This window comes from Trachemys scripta, chromosome 11 (genome assembly GCF_013100865.1).
Source record: "Trachemys scripta elegans isolate TJP31775 chromosome 11, CAS_Tse_1.0, whole genome shotgun sequence".
NCBI lineage: Eukaryota > Metazoa > Chordata > Testudines > Emydidae > Trachemys > Trachemys scripta.
Window position 1 is genome coordinate 40079911 of NC_048308.1, and position 11055 is coordinate 40090965.

The following is an 11055-nucleotide window of genomic DNA, read 5'->3' on the forward strand; positions in this document are numbered from 1 at the left end:
TGCAAAAAATACAGTGAAAACTTAAAGAGCTCGAACTATTTAGCTTATGGAAAAGATTGAGAGGTGACTTGACTACAACGTAAAAGTATCATTCTGGGGAGAAAATACCAGGTACTAAAGGGCTCTTTAATCTAGTGGAGAAAGGCAAAGCAAGACGCAAAGGCTGGAAGTTAAAGCCTGACAAATTTAAATTAGAAATAAGGCACCATTTTTAACAATGAAAGTGATTAACCATTGGAACAAACCACCAAGGGAAGTGGTGGTTTCCCCACCTCTTGTCTTCAAATCCCTAAGGCGGGATGCTTTACTAGAAGATATACATTAGTCAGACACAAGTTATTGAGCTCAGACAGGGAGAACTAGGTGAAATACAATGGCCTATGTTATACAAGAGGTCAGACTAGATCTAATGGCTCCTTCTGACCTTAAAATCTATTAAGCTACAAATTAATTATTTTGTAATTAACATTGGTGTACTCATCAGTGTACAAGACACAGAAGAATGATCACTTCCCCAATCATCTTGCATTATAAAAGGTCAAGTACCACAAATCAGACATAAAACTCACCAGGAGACTTAGAGGAAAATTCTGTTTTAAAGCTTTTCTCAATAGTTAAGTGGTGACATTTTTACTAATGTAGCTTAGCAGTGTGGAAGAAAAGAGTTATAGAGCATTGGTAGCAGTGAGGCCTTGGTCCTGCAGTGAGCTCTGCATGAGCAAACCCCTGCCTGTGTGCAGAGTCCCACTGAAATCAATCAGACCCCCTGCAGGCGCAACGGGCCTGTCCCTGTGGAGCTCATTACAAGATTTGAACCTAATGCAGCAGGACTTTGGACCTGAACTGGCAAAACCCTACTTATGTGACTAGTCAATGGCAGTACTCACTTAAGTAAGAGTTTGCAGGGTCAAGCTCTTAGTAAGTAAAATTCCTTTTGAGACAAATTTAGTTACACCAAGAATATGATTATAAAGCTGTAGATATTAGCAGGGCCGGCTCCAGGGTTTTGGCTGCCCCAAGCAGCCAAAACAAAACAAAACAAAAAAGCTGTGATCGCGATCTGCGGCAGCAATTCGGTGGGAGGTCCTTTGCTCCCAGGCGGAGTGAGGGACCACCTGCCGAATTGCCGCTGAATACCTGGACGTGCCGCCCCTCTCCGGAGCGGCCACCCCAAGCACCTGCTTGACAAGCTGGTGCCTGGAGCCGGCCCTGGATATTAGTTATCCCTCTTCAGTGTCACAGTGATTTCCATTTCTAGTACTTGAATAGCTTTATGAGGTTTTTTAGTTTAGTTTTTTGAGGGATAACAGTTTTCAGATTGACATATCAATGTTCTTTACTAATGCTGCCAAATAGGAAAAACATACCTTTTCAGAACATTTCAAATTTTGCATAAGCCAATAAGAAAAGTAATTAATCCCTAATGCACATTTTATCCTGTGTAATCCAAATTATGAAATGTTTTGGAAAATGCTTAAATATTTTCTTTGTTATTAACGATTCCCACCACTGATGTACATACAGAAAGAGAAAGGGAGTGAAAGAGAGTGCATGTTATGCTCAGTGATGGACTTTTTATTCTCAGGTCTTTAATGAAGGCACCAGATTGAGAATTAGGGCTTGTCTACATGTGGGGGGTATATGAAGCTTTTTCCTGCATGTCTGGTAAAGCACTGTACACAAGCTGCACCACTAGTATGCACTTGGAATGTCTGTTCCACTTTTCACTTGGCATTGTGCATACATGGCAACGGCTTGTGAACTGAGGGTATTATGTTCTTGGAGGATATTCTATTGTCCTTTGCTTCATAGCGTGCATTTTGGGATTCTTTTCACTGAATTGTGGGAAGCCAGGTGACTTCAAAATTTTCAAAAATCCAACGTCTCCACCCCTGTTTAGTTTCTGGGTGAGTTAGCACCATTTTTTGAATTGCTGTTGGCCAGCTTGGACCCAACAATGGTCTGCTCCACTATAGTGGTAGCCATGCATACACAGAGGCTGCTTGGGGTGTATTTCAACACTCAGAGCTGGACAAATTCAGCTTTGGAGACCACCCACTGCATGTATAATGTGGCAGCAGTAGCAGCTTCTCCAGCAGCAGTAGGAGATTCAGTGGTGGGGGGAAGGAAGAAGTTAGTACTAGAGAAGCTGTTCCTGGATCAGCTACACACACAGCAGAGCCATTTCTGGGCTTGGGAGACCAGCATGGATTGGTGGAAAAGGACTGTTCTGTGGACCTGGGATGACCAGCAGTGGCAAGAGAATTTCAGGATGGGAAGGGCTACCTGTGACACAATGTACCTCAAAATGATACCCTGTACCCCCAGATTCACCACTGTTATATGATTGTATGTTTTGTACAAAGAATGCCTTTTGAGGTATCATTTGAGAAGTCACAATCTGTTGAACATTACAATGCTGGTGAATTGTATGGATTATCATTGTATGTGAAGTTATGAAGTTTGCTATATGTTCGTTACTGAAATTTGTTGTGAGTCTGGGAGATGCCCACAGCAGGCCTTTTGGTATCAACAAAGGAGCAACTACCAATCCCAAGACAGATTTACATTAGGACTAGCCAGCCATGTGTTGATGGTCCATTAATGAAAATCCACTCTCCCAGTGGCCCCTCTTGAATAGTGTTACCGTTTTTTAAAATAACAAAAAGAGGACACTCCAAGGGGCCCTGCCCCCGCCCCAACTCCGCCCCTTTCCGAAAGTCCCCGCCCCAACTCCACCCCCTCCCCTGAACGCTCCTCTCCCCTGCTCCTCCTCCTCCCCTGCTTCCCGCGAATCAAATGTTCGCGGGAAGCCTGAAACAGGGAGGAAGGCAGCAGGTTTGCTGGGATGGGGGGGTGCGAGGAGGCGCGGCCCAGTCCGGCCCCCTGGCCGAGCGGCTTGGGCCCGGCTTGGTTCGGGCCCTGGGGCGCCAGCCCTAGTTCCAGCCAAGCGCACCCGCCCCGGCCCCGGCGGTTCCAGCTCGGCTCGGGCCACGGGACACCGGCCCCAGCCGAGCGGCTCCGGCCCCAGCAGCTCCGGCCTGGCTTGGCTCGGGCCCTGGGGCGCTGGCCCCGGTTCCGGCGGAGCGCGCCAGGCCCAGCCCCGGTGGTTCCAGCTTGGCTTGGGCTCCGGGGCACTGGCCCCGCCGAGCTGCTCCAGCCCCGATGGCTCCGGCCTGGCTCGGGCCCTGGGGCGCCGGCCCCGGTTCCGGCGGAGCGCACCGGCCCCGGTGGCTCCAGCTCGGCTCGGGCCCTGGGACACGGGCACCAGCCTCGGCGGAGCGGCTCCAGCCCCGGCGGTTCCAGCCCGGCTCGGCTCGGGCCCCGGGGCACCGGCCCTGGTTCCGGCCGAGCGGCTCCGGCCCACCCCAGCCCCAGCGGCTCTAGCTCGGCTTGGGCCCCGGGGCATGGGCACCGGCCCCAGCCAAGCAGCTCTGGCCCCGGGGCACCAGCCGAGTGGCTCCAGCCCCGGTGACTCCAGCTCAGATCGGGCCCCGGGGCACTGGCCCGTCCAGTCCCGGCCCCAGCACCGGCCCCGGCCGAGCAGCGCTGGCCCCAGCGCTCTGGCTCCGGCCCCAGTGCGGATCCAAGCCCCACGACCCCTCCCTATTTTCCCGGACATATCCGGCTTTTTGGAATTTCCCCCGGATGGGGATTTGACGACCAAAAAGCCGGACATGTCCGGGAAAATCCTATAGTAACCCTACTCTTGAAGCACATATACAATGGAGGCCCAGTGTCTCAGCAGGGCACATAGAACATGTGACCCCTGACTCCATGTTTGAGACAGTATCTTTCCATGCACATGGATTGGGGAGGTATAAATAGGAGACTGTGACATCAGCCCCAGGTCTCTCTCCTCCCGCACCTACCCTAAAGGCAACAAGAACACTGGAAAGACAAAAACTTTGAACTGGGGAGATTGGTTCCAGGCTGAGAAGGGAATTCAGCCTGTGAATTAAGAACTGTAACCTGCCTGCAACATCCAGTTGGATGAGAAAAGCTGTTTGATTCAAAGCTTGCTTAGTCTGATAAAGTTTAGAATTTAGCCAGTGATTTTACCTTTGTTTCTTATATAACCATCTCTGTTCTTTATGCCTACCACTTATAATAACTTAAAATCTATTTTTCTGTAATTAAGAAACTTATTTTAATGTTTTATCCTTACTGGTGAGTTTGTCTAAAGTGCTTGGGGAATCTGCTTAGATCACAAAGGCTGGTGCATGTCCACTATTCTTTGACAAAGTGGCCAACTAATTAATGAGCTTGTATTGTTTAAGAGAAGCTCTTGAGAAGTGTTAGATGGTACATTTCTGGGGGGATTTACTGGTGTTTCCCTGTGTATGGTTCATGCGTGGCTTACAGAGCATTCATGCAACTTAGCTGGGTGTGTCCCTGCATGTTGTTGACTGCTTGTCACTAGCACAGCATTGAGAGACAGCCCAGGCTGGAGAGTTAAGGGGGCACACCAGTCCCACAGTTCCAGGTTGTACCCTGGGGATCTGTCACACTATCTTTTTTGAGATATGGGCTGGACTGACCCCGGAGCTGCAGCAGCATCAGCATACCAACATGCACTTTGCCCCATAAATGCGAAGAACCAGGTTGCCACTGACACTTGGGAGCTGGCCACTCCAAAATGCTTCCATTTCATGGCCAACCAGTTTGGCATGGGGAGACGAACTGTTGAGGCCATTGTCATGCAGTGCATGATGCCATGAAGAAGGTACTATTGCACTGGGTTATAAAGCTGGGTAATGCTCAGGAAATTGATGGCTTTGCAAGCATGGGGTTCCCAAACTGTATTGGGGTAATTGATGGAACCCACGTGCCTATCATTTGCCTCCCACACCAGTGTGCAGAATTTATAAACAGAAAGGTGGATTTGCAATGGTGCTCCAAGAGCTGGTTGACAACTATGGCAAGATTACAAACATAAATGCAGGAAGGTCCAGAAGAGACCTGATGTTATGATCTTTTGTAACTTAGGTGTATTTGCATTAATGGAGAAAGGACTATTTACTCCCAGGATAACACTATGGACATTAATGGAGTGAGGTTTCTCCAGTTATTCTGGGATACTCAGCTTATCTCCTGCTTCCCTAGTTAAATTAAGCCTTTCATAGGTTGCATAGACAGAAGGAAGGAACTTTTTAAACTATGAGTCAGCTGTTGCAGAATGGTAGTGGTGTGTGCATTTGGCCATTTGATAGGGAAAGGGTGCTGTTTGCGGAATAGGTTGGAGGCAGCAGAGAAAAAGGAGTTCACCATTATGATAGCATGTTGTATTCTGTGAGACCCAGAGCGAAACCCTTAATGATGGGTGGGAGGCAGAAGTGCAGCTAGCAAGGTATCCCATAGAAAATGGAAACACCCAGTAGAATATTGTTAGTGATGCCTATTGTTCTTATTTTGACTCTCATGCCTGAAAATGCGCAGCTGTACATCCAACTGTTAGCCTGTTAGGGTGATGGGTGTATGTGTCATCGTGAGCTGTGAGGTATCGTTTATGGATGGTGGAAGTGGGACCTTGCCTATTTTTTTAAAACTCCATAAATTATTTTTCCTTTATTTAAAGGGATTTCTGGCTTCTATTCAGTGAAGAGTTAATATGGATGAATTTTAAACTGTTTTTATTATGAGACAACAAAGAGTAATGTAACAAATAAATAATAAAGTTTTAATTGAACCTATATCAAAACAATTGTTACTTGAAAATACATTTAACAAACCAAGTTACTAACCCCGAACTGGGGAAAAACCATTAAACAACAACAATGCAGCCAAAACTGAAAGTTCAGGGCAGAACAATTAAGTCAGAGGATGGTTAAAGTCAGAGGTGAGTATAGGTCTTTTCTCCTCCTTTTATTGTCTGTAGGGCTACTGGGTTGGAATAGCATGCCTCAAATTTGTCAGGTGTTGGAGGGCTCAAAAGTGCTGGGCTCTCTACTGTAAATATTCTCTGTGCCCAGAGGTTGACTGTGTGAGGAGAATGTCTGTGCAAGTACAGTGGGGAGGAGTTGCTGGTGGTCCCACTAGCTTGTATTGTCAAGGAGCTGAAGAACATGGTGGAGTCCAGGTGCACAGGTCTACAGTGCCTGCTGTCCGAACAGGAGCATGTCGTATATTTTGGCTTAATGTAGCCTCCATGAGCTACTTCTGAATCTCCGTGCCCTTTTCCATGTACTCTTTGGCTATGGCAATGTTTTTCCTGGCGACTCCCATGCTGTCCTCAGTCACTGCCACAATCTTTTATGAGATTTCTTTTTCTTCTCTCTCCTCAAATAGTGCTCCACCTCTGTGACGTTGCACTCCATATGATTTTATGAAAATATGCTAATAAATGTGAATATAATGTAACTGGAATATACTTCATGCAAAAGGTCTCTTGTAAGGTATCATTACAAAGCTTATAATCTACTGAGTGTGTTCATCATATTAGTATGAATGTATCATTCTTGTATCTGAAACTAGAAATATGAAATATAACTCTGAGGTCCAATTGTAATTATGCAAAGTGTGGGCTATTAATGGTGGTTTGGAATCTTGATGGCTCCCATTAACCAGGACAATTGAATGTAGATGGCTCTGTTTACTTCCTGTGAGTCAGGCCAGGAAGAATGAAGGTTTGGGGTCTCACAAGACACGTGACCATGTCACCTGGTACTGGAATCCATTTTAAACCTGGTGCTTTTCCATTTAGAAGGATGGGTGGGAACCCAGAGAGAAAAATGATTTCCACCTTGTGCCAAAACTATATAAGGGGGTGGAACAGAACAAAGGGGGCTGCAGTCATGAGAAATCCCCTAGCTACCACCTGAGCTGGAACAAGGACTGTACCAGGGGAAAGGATTGGGCCCAGACTAGAAAGGAGTGTAGTCTGTGAAAGAAGCTTATTGGAACATCTCTGAGGGTGAGATTTACCTGCATTTAATTTCCTACTGTATTAGGCTTAGACTTGCGTGTTTTTGTTTTATTTTGCTTGGTAATTTACTTTGTTCTGTCTGTTATTACTTGGAACCACTTAAATACTACTTTTTATATTTAATAAAATCACTTTTTATTTGTTTATTAACCCAGAGCAAGTAATTAATTCCCAGGGGAGCAAACAGCTGTGCAAATCTCTCTATCAGTGTGATAGAGGGCGCACAACTTATGAGTTTACCCTGTATAAGCTTTATACAGAGTAAAACAGATTTATTTGGAGTTTGGATCCCATCGGGGACTGGGTGTCTAGGTGCTAGAGACAGAAGCAGGTCTTAAACTGTTTTAAGTTAAATCTGCAGTTTTTGGGGGACATGGTTCGGACCCCGGGTCTGTGTTGGAGCAGACTGGCATGTCTGGCTCAACAAGGCAGGGTTTTGAAGTCCCAAGCTGCAAGGGAAAACGGACTCACAGGTAGTCTTAACACAGCATGTGGCAGTCCCAAGGGTGTCTCTGTGACCCAACCCATCAAAACCTCTCACCCAATTTTGGATTTTTTTTAAGGGACTCTGTGATGTGTTCTGAAAACATCTCATCCCAAGTCTTCCTTTTTGTCGTCCCCTCCCACCCGCATCACGTTGGCCAGGACCTCTGCCACTGAGAAAGGCCCTGCCCTTGATTGTCTGGCCATTGCAGGTGCTGTGGCTATGGGGTGTGTGTAAAAAAACCCAAATAGGGGGGGTTATTGTTCATTTTCTAGATAGACCGTGATAGCATTTCTTTAATAAGTACTTGTGACTTTAACTCCCTGAGATTCTTCCCAGTCTTTGGGGCACCTCAGACATGGTAGATAGGGAGTGTGGGGGGAAGGTACTGGGTGCATTGGGATTTTTGGGTGTATAAATATATGCTATCTTGCCTTGCCACTGTGCTGGAGGAGGGAAATTATGTTCCCTGTATAGTCCCGCTTTGCAATTTTCTTTGTGCATTGGTGTTGGAGGGGATATCTGGATAGTAATCCCCTCTACATCTCCTTTAGGCTGTCCTGACTGGATGATGTGATATCGAGGCAAGTGATTAGGAGGCAGAGAATGGCCTTATTCAAAAAGGAAAGGGCAAAACAGCGAGATATGCTATGAAGTTATTCACCAAGATGGTCTCCCCAGACATGCTCCAGGAGTGGAAGGGACTTGCAGCTTGCAGGCTATACTGGGGGAAAGGACCACATGGTTATCCCCTATAATGTGAGAACCAAAACTGAGCAATTTCTCAGTCTTAAGTTCTGCTTTATCTCCCCTGCAGACATGGAAAAAGTGCAGGGAAATATTGATAGGGTCCTACAATGATTGTATGGTAGAATGCATGTTGCAGTATCTCAGTGGGGAGTAGTACTTTTTTTACCTGTATTGGGCATAAAATATGTATTTATACCTCATGTAAACTATGAATCCTAACCAGACTTCTTTTCTCAATAAACCATTCATTTTTGAGCAAATAAATGTTTTCGTTATTTGAATCTACCACAGGAGAGGGCGGTGTGGAGGTTGTAGCAGTGCTATGCTGTTGGCTGCCATTTTGGAGCAGTGAATGGTGCTGATGGGGAATGGGTTCACTGGGCAGGACAACTGAGGAAAGCGGAAAAGAAAGGAAAATGAGTAGATGGGTATGTGCCCTCTGTAGTGTGGGCCTAAGAATGGCCAATGGTCAGGGCTGTAGCATGTAATGGAGGCCAGGCAGAACGGCTGCTATCTTAGGAACATGGATAGGAGGGCTGAGTGGAAAGTATGTGCAGAGGGAGGCAAAGGTTGGAGACATAGAAAAGCTTCTAGCTCACGTTCGTGTAAAATGGCTGCAGCCATGGCTCACCTGGCACAGCAGCTAGTGTAGTTAACGCAATAATAAATTGTAAAAAGATAGGTACTTACCTGCTGAAGTTCCCTTCAGAGGATCTTTTCCTTTGGTCCTGGCGTGGGGTGCTTGCTGGAACTGGAATTGGGTTGGTTTTCAACCTAGTCTGTGTCAGAGTCCTGAATCCCAAACAGATCCTGGCTCTGAGACAGCTCTTCTCTGGTCCCGTCCTGTTCATCCTCCGATGAGTGTCGGTTGTTATCTTTGGGTGGAGGATGCAGAACTGGCAGCAGGATCCACAAACTATCTGGGTCAGGTAGTTGTATAATTGTGTAAAATCCTGTCCAGTTCTTCATAAGAGAGGCAGGTCATGTGTCTCCTGCCCAATGTTTTCCATGCATCCTTCATTTTAATGTAGACCCTTCTGTGCTTCTTGCTCTTTATCTGGTACTGGTAGGCAACCCAGTCATGCCACCTCACGGACATCTGTTTTGCAATTTCCACTAACAGGTCTTTATTATGGTGACTGGCCACAAGAGCTTCCTGCACGGACATTTCTCCCCAAATGGCAATGAGATTCGGGGTCTCAAAATGGCTCCAAGCAGCAACACAAGGCTTGTTGTGGGGTTTGTGATGTAGAATTGCTGTAATATCACAAGAAAGCAGATACACTTGAAGCCAAGAGAAAATAGACATAATATGGCTCTGTGCCAGCTTTTAAACAGGAGAGGCTGCCTTCTGGGAACTTGACGCCAGAAGAGGGCACACAGGCACAGAGACAGGTTAGTAATGGTCGAACACAAAGTTGTGTGGAATAGCCATTGGAAGCAGCTGTTGCATGCACATGAACAACAGACCAAAGTAATTCAAATTTCAGCCAATATAGTCCAGTTAGCATGAGGACTCCAGCGTTCGTGGTATATGTGAAGTTAATGCACTGTGATGCATTGCATGTTAGCGTTTTACAAGAAGATTAACTCAGTTTGAACCAGTTCAAAACCCCCCGTAGACAAGCCCTTACAGTCAACATAACGTGAAGCGTTTCTCAGTCTTTCTTGGCATCATAGGTGGTGGTAGCCCACTGTGGACTTGTTTGTTTCATTACACTAATTTCTTTATCCGACTCTTCTCACTCTTTGAGTCTGTACTCAGAATGGTCCTCTTTTATGTCCAAGAAGTGAACTGCTGATCGCATTCTCCTTCAAATTCACATGAACTATTGATGTTGATATTTATTGTACCACAAAGGTGAGACAGGCTCAATGTCAGCAACTGGGGGGAGAGGGGGAATCAAGATCCACTTGCACTTTCATCAGCTGCACAGTAATGTAATGATAATGTTGCTTATCTGTCCTTCATCTGAAGTCCTTAGCCCTGATCCCAGGGTTCAGCTGAGCCAATATGGAGGGCAAAGGTGGCTACATGCTATCTTCCTGCTCTGCACCCTAATCCTCATGGCTGGCAGGGGCTACTTCAGGCTGCTTTAGCTCAAGGCAGCAATAACGGAGCAAGCAGAGCAAAGGGAATGTATTGGGTCCAAGGAAAAGGTGTAGCAGGATCTCAGTTTTCTTTCACTCTGCTCTTCCCAATATGAACCCTAAGTCCATTTAGGGGCCTGAGTTGTTAATGGACGGATCTGTAATGTGGCATAGCCATAAACATGCACTAAAGAAGATTCTATACAAACAACAACAAACCCTGTATAAACCTATCAGAATTTTTTTCTTTGTCTTTTCATCTGTGTGCTGTTATATTAATAATTCTCTCCAGGAATGTGAATCAGTATAAAGCCAGTGTCTTGGCAGCATCTCTTTAATACAGATTATATACTTTCACACAAATGATCCAAATTTACAGGGCTATGAAGTGGTTATTGAAACTGAAGCAATGAATGAGCCATTCTGATGTAAGGGCCTCATGCACACGGAGGGCATGTTCCCTGCTGCCTGGAAACCTGGGACTCCAGACTTTCAGGCATAAAGTAGATATGATCATCTCAGCAAATTTCTGCTAAGGATCACAGAGTGGATGTGTAACCCACAGACATGCACAGCACAAACCCAACATTGCTCCACAGTAGGGCTTACATGGATCTAAAGTTGTGCATAGACCTTGTGTTGGCCCCAAGCATGGGAATTAATTTCACCCTGAGGGCAGAACTTGGCCCTTGTGTTGTACAGTATTTGTAAATTAGGGATCAATTCTGCACTCAGTTGGTATTTTGGAATTCAAAGATCAGGCCCACCATTACTATTTCATAAACACCATATATTGTTTAATGAT